General features: G+C 45.0%; 1 protein-coding gene across 1 annotated transcript in view; it reads left to right on the top strand.

Moving 5' to 3' along the window:
• Window positions 1–5,829: 5,829 nt before the first annotated feature.
• LOC138580896 (interferon-induced very large GTPase 1-like) overlaps window positions 5,830–12,216 on the top strand; it is a 640,286-nt gene continuing 633,899 nt past the window's right edge. The window contains exons 1-2 of the mRNA XM_069651803.1: window positions 5,830–6,021; window positions 6,577–6,648. The gene's annotated coding sequence lies outside the window, so the exon portion shown is untranslated. The remainder of the gene's footprint in view (window positions 6,022–6,576; window positions 6,649–12,216) is intronic.

The raw sequence follows: 12,216 nt of genomic DNA, 5'->3' as shown, positions 1-12,216 counted from the left end.
TCACGCAGAACTGCTCGACTTTCACTCGATTTCACTGAAATTGAGGCCATAATGGAGTCTCAAGAAAAACGAAAATGAACCTTTTGCTGGGGTAAATACCCGGAAGCATCTAAAAAACATCAAGACTTGAACACCAATTATGCGCCCAAGAACGAGCTCACTTGGTGACAAAAAGACATTTCACTTGACTAAAGTGATAGATAAGCCCAGGATGGAAGAACCGTATGCCTCCCCAGAAAAGGTTCAACCGGAACAGCAAGAACATGTATCCGAAACCCAACAAAGAATCCCAACAACAATGCTAGATTTGCAAAATACGTTGGTTGCAGTCCTGTCAACTGCAATGATACCGTTTTTGAAGATTCAATTATATATGGTTGACGCTACTAAGTCTACTGTTCCCGGGAGTGTTCCTCTTAGAAACAGCAGATATGGCCAGACAATCCAGATCTAGAACCAAAAGGAGTAGCAAAGGTGTTTTGATAGCGACGGACGTAGCAAAATCATTCGTTCCATTTTTGTCCCAGATAGTGAACTCCTACAACATAAGGCAGCTGTCCAGAATACTAAAGGATACCATAAACACAACGACAGATATACTATTTAACATGACGTTGGAAGAAAAAGGAATTAGGTTAATGACACTGCAAAATAGAATGGCTCTCGATGTAATCCTGGTTGATCGTGGGGGAATTTGCAAGATTGTGGGATCAGCGTGCTGTGTATTCGTAGATGACTATTCCCCTACGATTTTTGAAGCAATAAAGAAAATGCACGTCCTAAGCTCCGAACTCCCTACTGGAGAAGGGGGCTGGGGAATAGAGTCTTGGTTTTGGGGGATACTGCGTTCTTGGGGATGGAAGTTGATCTCGATATTAGTAGTGGTGTTTGGAATATTCATAACGTGCTGTTGTTGCATACACTGCCTACCGATAGTTTGCACTGAGGTAACTGAGGGATGTACTAAGGGATGTATGCAAATGATGACAAAAAGAAAACAAACTTATGGTCGGGATGACAGAGACACAAATGAAATGAAAACAGTGAAATAATTAATGGCTATAGATATTAATGAAGATGATGATGCTTATAGTAGCATGCAAAACTCAGACATAAGTGCTTCAGACTTCTCGTCATCAGAGGAGGATACAATAAATGAATGAGACGTTTGGCATACGGCCAAAGGAGGGTTTGTCAGTCTAGAAAAATGGATACCTCTCATGATTGACGGCAAACGTATTTTGGTGGCCGAAGGCCAACCGTCTCATGTAGAAAACGATAGAAATACAGGTTTCCGAGTTTACCAATGAACGGCCATTTTGATGTAACAAGGATCGCCATTTTGTTTTCTTTCAATTGCTCATTGCTTTCTGTTCACATTGCTTCGCAGAACATTTTCTGCTTACACTGCTCGACTGTTAACATTGTTGTCTGAACGTGAAAGGACAAGGCCGCAGGGCCGCGAGGCTAATAAGAGTTTGTTGAAACAAAACGTAGGCAGCTCTGGGGAGGAATGCCCGGCTCCCTCCCGAATGTAGCCTTGAAGCAGAGCTGCAGGGCATTTAATCATTTCACAGCTGCCAGCCAGTCTCATTATATGGTAGAATATTTTAGAATAAAGCAGCTAAAGGCTTGAATTATGCTCTTCTTACGGCCCCCCTTTTCCGAGCCCTGTAGAGTGTGTCGGCTCCCAGGACACGAATAGCACCTCATAGATAGCAAGGTCTGGAATGTGACTCTTCCCCCGTATGTAGCTTGCTTCCAAGAACAGAAGCACTGTGTTCTGTTCAACAAAGAAAAGATGTCTCTGCACTTGCAAAGTTACATATTATTACTAGAATAGACATTTGAAGGTGTCATATTCGTCGAAAGTGTCCATCATCAAACCGAGTTCAAAGAAAGAAACCCAATAAAGGGGGGTGTTAAACATGTCACAGCTGATTGTATGATATGCATTTTGTATATATGTAACTTATGTACGTAATTCGTTCTCTTGCGTCCCTCGAGGTCTAGAGATACACGTCGCGGGGCGTGAGACCGAGTTGGCCAACTGAGACTATTTGCTTTGCAATAAACCCTAGCTTTGGGAATACAACCTTGTGTCTGGCGTATCTATCGTGTGTGGTGACCTGCCTTGTTCCCATAGACGTGAGGGACCCCTAGGGGCCCCTTTCAATTCTGGCTCAGGCACAAACTTCTCTCCTCTCAGAGGGCACACCTTTGACATAAATCTTGGAATGCACGCCTTCTCTGGATCCCGACATTCCCTCAGTACCTTATCCTTTACCTCCTTTAAAAGAGGGAGGCCAGGATTTAGCGTATGTTTAAACTGTAGAGCAGAGGCCTCCCCTCCACTGCTGCATGCTCTAACTCCTGAAACCCCATATACTCTGAAACTTGCAACAGCACCATTGCCATTGCTTCTTTATCCAAATATTTCTCTTTGGGAACCTCCTCTCCCGGTTCTGTGTCCTCAGAGGAGGATGATGAGGAAATGTCTCTTTTAGCTCTTTTTCTTCCCACTTTTAGGGCCTCAGGGTGTTTTCTATTTCTTTTACAGTTGGCACTCATTCCTATTCTGATGATAGCAACTCCAGGAATGCATACATTTTCCACAATCCTGGTGTGTTTTAATAGTCTCTTACGTGGTGATGTCACTGGAAGAAGATCTAATTCTCCATGCCAAGGTGGCTTTCTGCTAGGGTTCCTAGGGAACTCTATCAGGGTAATTAAGGCCATTTCCAAACCCTCCTTACCCAGACCTGGCCTGATGAACTCTCCAGGCCACTGTGGTCAAGGGCAGCAGCCTGCCATATTCCTTTACCTTGTGCTCTGTGGCCAGCAGGCACCTTGGTGCCTTCTGGCAGCTGCCTACCATCCACTCAACCATATCTCTCAACTCACACGATTTTAGCGGGTGTCACCCACCTTGCAATCAGCTGACTCACCCGCCAAGCCTCCGTTACACCCATTCACTTCAATGGACTCTCACCCGCCAAAAAGCAAATCGGGGTATTCACCATCCTTGGTGACACAAAAGGTTGGACTGTTAGGCAAGATTGTATGCAGTACCCTTTGGGTGCACTACAACAACCTTGACCTCCTGGCAATAGGATCCAACCTTTGGTATAAGTCTGAACTACACAGGTAGGTAGTGTGGCTAAACAGCCAGGCTTATCTCAAGAGGGGTCAATGTGAGCAGTAGGGGAGTTACACAGAGATTCACAGTGACAAGTATACAAATAAACACTTATACTCAAGGTTTCTTAATAAAACAATTATTAATGTATTTAACAGTCAGTTTGAATAAGCCTTCTTCAGAGGGGTCAATATAACAGCAACACTCAAATACACTCCAAAATACACACTCTTAGTTTCTCTAAATCAGCAAGTACCCATTTGGGATGGCACACAGACACTTCCTACACCCTCAGGTGACTTAAATAGCTAGGACACTGTGGACATTAACATATTACTGTGGTATTAAGAGCAATACTGAAAAGCATGTCAAAGAAAAGGGTTATTGAATAAAACAAGAGATCACACAATTATTCTGAAGCTGGTAAGTACTTTTGAACCCCCAATGCAAAGTAAGTTAACCCCTTCCTGGAAGGAAAGGTAAAACACAATGTCAGAGGAAAGAAGAGTTATTCAGGGAGCCAGGTCAGCCAATGTCAATTGGGCAAATGTCTAGGTGAGCTGAAGCACTTCTTGTAGGTGAATAAAAGTCTTGCACAATGTTTTAGAAGTCTTGGTAGAAAAAGTAGAATCAATGTAGGGCCACACGCTGGCAGGCCTGTGAGAAGTAGAAGATGCAATCAACTCTACAGAAGTAAGCAAGACAAGTCTCAACTGAGATCAAGTACGGCTACACAAGGGGTAAATTCTCTTAGACTGTACAGTACCTTTGGTTAGAAGAAATTGTTCCAGCTGGCTTCTGTTCCTGCGTGGCTCTGCAGATCCGCGGACTCTCGGATACCACTCTCGACTTTCCTTGCATCTGGGGTCCAGGACTCTGTTGAGGTGGCTCAGGATTGGTAATTCATGCTTACTGGGAGCCCGGAGTATCTTCCACAACCTCCGGTCTGACTTAAAAGTGATGCACTCCAATCTGGTGTTGCTCTCCCTGGCCCTTCCGTTCCTGCAGCAGCAAGGAAGTACAGCCAGCTCCGAGAGGATGTCCAGATGAATTCACTTTGGAATTGATTGGTCCCACCAACTCAAGGGGAGAAGTCGTCCTTGCAGGGCTTCTCTAGTCGAAACGAATTTGGAGTTTCAGCACAGCAGCAGGGCTTCACCGGGAAAAATAATGGTCCAGGGGTTGCAGCAGGCGTCTCTTCCAAGTTCTTCTTCTGATTCTTTCGTCCAGTGGTCGACTCTGCCTTCCAAGCCAAAAAGCCTTGCCTTTTATGCAGTTTTCTTCCATTAATTCCAGCCTAGCTGTCAATCACACAGCAGGGCGGCTGTCCTTGCCGGACAGTCAGCCAGCCAATCACCTTTAGGTGCATTCCTGTAACCAAGGGGATTTTTGGACACCTTGCTTACTTCCTGCCCCTGCCAGACATACTCGAGCCAGAGGCGGGCTTCGCTCGTGACTCCGGCCAAAGACAAAACGAACAAAGGGACCAAACCTGGTTTGGCGCGCAGAGTAAATCTCAAGAAGGACCTTTCCAACAAGAAATGGCAAAAAAGAAGACCGGGCCATTTTGATAAAATGGGCACCCATGGGTGCTTTACCAAGGCTGCAATTCCAGCCCGCGGTAAAAACACACAATGGTAGTAAAAAGTAAACTGCCACCAGCCATTAATTGCAGAAAGGGTAACATAAAATTGGTACATGAGAAACTACACAAAGGGGATACTAAGTAACCCCTCCAGCACCCTATGCTAAAATAGTGTGGCATAGCTCTCAACCATTTGGGTCGTGAAGGCGGGTGAAAACACCCGATTTTAGTTTTGGCGGGTGAGACGCCCATTGAAATGAATGGGCGTGCTGGAGGCTTGGCGGGTGAGTCAGCTGTTTACAAGGTGGGTGACACCCGCCAAAAGCGTGAGAGTTGAGAGCTATGGTGTGGGCTGGGTCTAGAAAGTTACAAAATGTAAGTAAAGTCAATTTCACTTCACTACTCTTGGAAACAGTAGTTTATCCAACAGAAGGTATTTAAACCTTTGGGAAATCTAAGGGACTTCCCTGTGCCACTGCACTGAAGGTCCTTTGCGTCTCAATGTAAAGATGATGCTTATGGAGTTTGTCAGACTCCACAACCAAAAAAGAAACACAGAGTCCAAATCACATTAAAACACATGAGAGTGGGAAAAAGCATCTCACTCTCTCCAGGTTCAAAATTAAAAAGTCCTTGAGTCCAGCAAAAGTGTTGGGGGTCCCTAAGGTAGAGAGGATTTAGTACATGTCTGAGAATTCTCCCTAACAATGACTCAACTGCGATTCCTCCCCATACAGGGCTCTGGGAGGTGCCACTCTGAGCAGAGCAGTAACATGTTTGCATGGTAAACAGCACAGCTACCAACCACAGTGCTGACATCATGTGGTAGGATTTTTTTTAAAAACGAGTGTATCTCTAGTTTATCTTGCTGACTGTTTTGATTTGTCAATGGGGTTGGCTACCGATGGGGAGTCTTATACTCCCAGGAAAAGTAATGATGCATTTAAGAAAAGAAATAGAAAATGGAACTCTGCCAAGGGAGGTCTAATAAGTAAGAACTGGGACGAGTCGGAGGGACATGGGTGATGCCTCGAGAAACCAAGAGTTCCTAGATGTGATGAATGATTAGTTCTGGCTTGGTGGGGCGAGGTGAGGTGAAGTTTGTACGTCTCGAAGTCGTGAGCCTCCTTGTAGTGGGAGTGGCATAATTGGGCTTCGCTCTGCTCCTGCGCGGGCCTTCAATCCCTGTGAACGTTCCAGTTTATTCCACATTCTCATAGTCCCGAAGAAACACATTGTACTTTTTGTCAGAGTTGATCCTTGACGGATAGATTACGTGCATCGCTTTCCTTCCGAGGTCAGTTTTTACTCTGTAATCTTTATGAAGGGGTTGATTAGTGTATGGAACAACAAGGCCCAATTTACCGTGAACAGGAGGTAAATCGGCCTGCACGTGCGTTTGATCTCCGGTTTCTCTGCAGATTCCTTCCCCGAACCTCCACAAGTTCTCCGTACATAGACATTTTTGTTTATTTATTGGTTTTTGTAGGGAGCCTATGGGATCGGGTGATAAATACGTGATTTTGTTGGCTTTTTTAACTAATTAAACTATGCTTATAAGAAGGTTCTCTTGTTCATATCTGTTGAAGTTGCATTTCGCCATAGATCCACGCCGCAGTCCAATGGTCGCTACTGTATTGCGTTCTTTTTTTAAATCTAGAAATTTGGCTCTAGGATCCAACAATATGCAATCTTTTCGCACGTGCTGAAAATAAATTCCTACATCATTGTAGTGGGAGGTCCGATGTGGAGGCAGATTTGGTTTCGTCTGTATAGCACAACTGGACTCGATCAATATCACTCTCTCCTCGCCGAGTTATTTATGATTTATGTTGGTGTTGTTTTTGTGCAGGTTTGACTTCCGGAAGTCCTTACGTTGTGCAAATCTCGCAGTCGCACTGACCACAGACGACCGAAAAGGCAGGTACGCACCATTGCCGTCTATCGATTTTAAGTAATTTACGTTTTAGTTTTGTGGGAAACAATACCGAAGATTCGATAACTGTTTTTTAAAAAGGTGCTTAAATGTCCACCATGATTTATGATGGCACCAACAACACGTTAATTGCTTTTGTGACAGTTGTACAGTCTGTTGCAGGGTGGACCGAGGAGGCAATTGCCAGAGGGGTTTGTCGAGCCAGAACGTTCTGCGAAGTGTGGGCTCGTTTATTGGCGCGATCGCAGGCATTTCTGTGCAACTGAACCTCATAGCTCTCAACCATTTATGTCGCAAAGGCGGGTGAAAACACCCGATTTTATTTTTGGCGGGTGAGAGGCCCATTGAAACGAATGGGCGTGAAGTTGGCTTGGCGGGTGAGTCAGCTGTTTACAAGGCGGGTGACACCCGCCAAAAGCGTGTGAGTTGAGAGCTATGGAACCTATGAAGCTAGACGAGACAGCTAGCTGAGCGTTGGGAGCCACGTAACTTCGATGTTTGGGATCGTTTTTATTTGTTTCCGATATATGTTGCCCTGTGTGTTGCTATCCTACTGCAATGGAAACACGAAGAAGCAAACGTTCTTAATATTTACTATTCGCATGCTTCGAGGCACTGTTCTAGGAATCGCATAACTGAGATTACTTCTCAGTATTACGGACATGCTCCTTTCCTTTTCGTTTGATCGTAGACCAGGCCTGATTTCTTTCTTGCATTGTGGGACTTGTAGTCCTGATTTCCACCCAAAATTTCTTAGCTACAAGTCCCACAATGCACAGAAAACCCGACCTGGACTTCTACTCTTCCTCGTAAAGCTCACGCGAACAATCTTGACATTCTTCATTGAGAAGAAATAAACCTATTCCAAATTGATTTAGGAGGTGCACAGAGGGGGCCAAATACAAACGTTGGGGGGGAGGTTGCCTACGAAATGCAATGTGCGACGTCACAAGCCCTCCCGTAGAGCGGCTTTTGTACACGCCACTGCAACTCCCCTCCCATCAAAATTCAGGCACAAAACCATTCAGTAACGAATGGCCCATCATTAGCAGTTTCGTGGGCTATATTGGGCGGGGCTGCAAGCTGCTCCACACTGTGGAGGTCACTGTGCAGAAGCCGGGCAGGAACACCTGATAAGTGGCTGGTGTTCATACCAATGCCAGAATGCATCCCAAGATCACTGCTCGCTTGGAGACAAAAGGAGAGTATTTCCCCTGTGATAAGCAGACATTTGCTTTAGTGTCACAAATAACACCACGAAAGAAGAACACGGTCATTGCTCGCCTTTGGTGGGGGTGGCACAAGCAGGGGCACCCGGATTTCAGAGGGGGTGCACTGCCTCCCCAGAACCTTCCCTAGCGATGCTACTGGGTTTAACATTGATTGCCACAGAAGGCACTGCACAAGTATATGGTGGGAGCATGGGTTGGGCGGAGCCAGGCATTGGGAGGGCAGAAGCCCTCCCACTTTGATACAGCAGTCTTCAATATGCTGTGAGACCCACCCAGTGTTAGGCGGCAAAAAGCTGTCACAATTTTCCCCCGTCAGAGCAGTGTATAAACGTGCTTTGAAAGTAAGTAAATATACTGCTCTCCAAGGTGAGAAAATAGTCTTTTACTGTGACTGCGTCCTCTGCAAACATGCTCTGCGCAAAAGCCTGCCCAGGGGTTGATTTCAATAGACCCCCTGTGTGGACGCTAAAGGCTTAAAGGAATGGTTTGGTCAAACATTTTTATTGTTAGCATGTCCACACCTAGATAGAATAGTGAACATTAGCTTGCTTCGCATCTGGATGGGATTCTGAATGTTAGCATGTCCATGCTTAGATAGAATTGTGAATATTAGCATGTCCACACCTAGATAGAATAGTGAACAATGGCTTGCGTCGCATCTGGATGGGATTTTGAATGTTAGCATGTATGCTAGTCAGACCCAGATCAGGACAGAGCCGCAACAGGGGAGACTACGCAAGCCGAGCGCTTCAATTCAGGATAGAGATGCAAACTAACCAACCCTACTAACAATTTCCCTTTCTGCATACACCTCTCAAACTCCAAACCAAAACCTACAGCACAACAAACCGCACAAACTTCACTACATTGCAATAACAAAACAAAAACACACATAGCCTTGCACAACAGTACACGACGACTACCGGCCGCAAACACCCCAGGCCCAGCCAACGGACCCACCCGGCTGAGGCCGCCAACAGCACTTCACTGCTCTCTTGCACTTTTCCTGCTTGCTCCCACTAACTCGCCTCCCCTCCTCTTTTTCAGAGCCGCCAGAGTGCCAAGGGACCACTACGGTGGTGATATTGCGCAGTACAAATGTCCTTTAACATTAACATTGTCCCTACGGGTCGGCCATGTGTTTTTAAGCCTAAGTCGCTCGATTTTTAGACCTTACCCGAGTTTTTGTCCATTAAACGCACGTGAAAACAGGCACCAGGGCGCTGCCATTTTGTGATAATCCTATCACTTGCCCCATCGCCCAGGCTGACCTGCTTTTGCGGCACTAAATCATATCCCCCGCCTCTGAGCCTGACATTATCAAAACATTCATATTCCCCGCCTCTCTCCGTGACGTTACTGTGCTGCGTAGGCAAACGCGCCCAGTCGTCTTCTACGCGACTTCACACAGAACCCGGAAACCAACACAGATCAACTCGCAACACAGCGCGCCACCATTTGGAATATGAAACTCTACTTTAAAATCAAACGGCAATACATACATTTGGTAAAGTACATTTATTTGACATTAAATGTTTAGAGAATATTCAGCAATTAGCATATTAAATCGGAATGGAATTTTTTTTCTTTTGTCTCGATCCGCAAATCTGGAAAAGTTTATCGTGAGTCACGCGCTGTTCCTTTATGGTGCACAGGGTGTTGGTTTTCGTTAAAAGAAGCACTTTGGACGCACTGTGATCCGCAAGGCTGTTCCATCAACTAGGCACTAGGCCACCGTAAAGGTCGATATGTTGCTTCTAGCCGCTAGTACCACGTAAGGGCATGTGACCCCTTGGCGATCGTCCCATAAAATGGTCAACGTTGTGTAGTTGTTTACAAGAAGCTGCAGCTGGCGGGGGTCTGGAATAAGTGGCAGTGGCAGTACGGTAGGATGTACCTGTTTAGAAAACATAAAAATTGAAATTAGTCTCACCAGCCGATCTTTATTACTATTACTCATTTTATTTATTACGGGCGAGCTGAAACGATTTGCTTGCGAGGATAGTGCAATGGAGTATGTTCGGCTCTAAAAGCAAAGCAATGCGAAAACGAACAAAATAAATCGAGGGAAACACACAAACTAATGATTTTTTTTAACGTTGAACCACTGAGAAACGACTGTTTGTCTACATGCGTGTCGAATGGGCACATGCATGCCCATGTGCCCAGTAGAAAGACGATCCCACAAATGTTGTATTTGCTCTTCATTCATTCATTCATTCCGGTATAAAAGCGTCTATAGAGTTACTTACATTATATTTGCCATTGCCATTGTATCTCTGCGTAATGCAGTCCGTAAATCTCACTGTGTTAGTGCCAACGATTTTTCATATACTGAACTAACATGAAACTCGGTCTAGTTTCAGAATTTTCAGCCTTATCGTCTCTTACGTTATTGCCCCACCCTCCTTCAAATTAAGTCCTTTCGGCATGGTCCCTGTCTCTCAAGGTCAAAAAACAATAGAACCTTATACTGCCAGTGTGATTCGCGGGCCTCTTCAGCCCGCAAGCAAAAAATCAAAGCCGCTGACCTTCACTCTGCATGAGCGTACATTCTTACTTTGCAACACCCCATGTAAAGCCATCTGTGAGAACTTGAATTTTCGACTCCATCTTTGTACTAGGCCTCAATGCGCAAATGCGAACTGGCTTCTCTCCCATCTGCAACGCCTCGCTTGGTGTATTCTAAGGCCCCCAATTTTGTCCCTGTTGTCCGCGAGATTTGCAGCCCTAGAGAACCATAACTATGGAGACATTGACTTTTTGGGGAAGTCAGGGAAAGTATAAAGTACCCGAGGAGTTGATTTGAAAGTGAGATTTATAGTTTATTTGTAATACGCAAGCCTCCCCTCGGTTAACAGTGCGCAGCATTTACATGACATTGCGAAAATTAGTTACAGCAACAAAAATATATACATACACATATTCACAAGGTCAGCAATATGAGGTGAATAGAGAGAGAAGTCAAAGATGACACCCATGTTGTTCGCCACCCAGGACGGTGAATGGAGGGTTTAGGGTTAGCATACTTAGTATGCACACTGTAAAATAATATTTTCAAAAAGACAATCAGATTACAATGATTTATTTAAACCGGGATTTGAACTTCTCAACAAGCTCTGCTTTGGGTGGACATGGCACAGTGGCAATGTTTGGTGGCAATGCATCAGTGCTCTGCACAGAAACGCTCAAAATTCCATATATGTGCTTCTCTAGTACACTAACAATAAGGCCTTTAACAAAGTCGAACTCCATTTCCTCATATACTGGTTTCACCACCCATTTCTTACCAAAGGTCGTTGCGTAGCGAGGCATCCCTACATTTCCCGTAGTCCTAGACTGTTCACGGCCCACATTCTCGTTATGGGCAAAGTCCGCTAGTAGTCCTATGTTTCATGCCCTGTATGCCGAAATGCAATCGCTTTGGCCTGTACTTTAGGCACATATTGTGGAACACCTCCAATTCTCCTGTGTGACAGAATTCTGTCAGTCCCCTCAAATCTCTTGATAGTTTTATCGAAAACAATCTTCTCAATGGCTTTGTGTGTAGGTGAAGATGCAATCACCACTTCTTCTTCCGTGCCTCCTCTGGACAAAGGGCCATGTTCACATTGGTGGAAATGTTGTTTTTCTGTCCAGCGGTGAACGTTGGTACAGTGGTGCATCAGTGACTGCCATTTTTCAAGTAGGATTTCCACTGACCCTTCGCAAGTTTTGGAGCTCCACCAAAGATGGTTGCTGATAGACTGGGACCACTGTGAAATACTTTCAAAACCTTTTTTTTTCCCTGCAGCCGAGATTTTCTTATTGATTGATTTAGCAAGATGCCATACGTCAAATTGATGTTTAATATGTGGGAACTGCTCTCTCATTGTCTTGGCAATTGAAACGTGTCTGTCTGTGGCTATGAGGTCGATGTGCATTCCCCTTGATTGTAGACATTGCTATGATTTTATAAATCCTAGTTTCTCCATGGCCACTGAGGATTTACATTGGGACACCTGCACGACCACCAAACTCACAATTCTCTTACTATCCATGTCCTGAAAGTGGTAGGTGCAGTACTTGGCAGAAAATCCAGGGCTGTCGCACTGTCCATCTGCGGCTAGCCTGAATCGTTTCCCTTCGAATGTACTTGCTAGAGACAATTGTTCAATTTTCCAAGCATCACTTATGGCCAGAAACAGATAATCATGTTGGTATTTGTAATACTGCGTTTTAGAAATGAAATGGAGTCCCACGAACTGAAAGAAAGACTCTAACTTTCTAAAACTGGACCCACTAAAAAGTGAGGCAGCTGCACACAGTAGATTGCCTGCTGGCA

Source organism: Ambystoma mexicanum, chromosome 3p (assembly GCF_040938575.1).
Source record: "Ambystoma mexicanum isolate Mex_15411 chromosome 3p, UKY_AmexF1_1, whole genome shotgun sequence".
Lineage (NCBI taxonomy): Eukaryota > Metazoa > Chordata > Amphibia > Caudata > Ambystomatidae > Ambystoma > Ambystoma mexicanum.
Note: the sequence above shows the minus strand (reverse complement) of the source record. Positions and strands in the feature narration are given on the sequence as shown.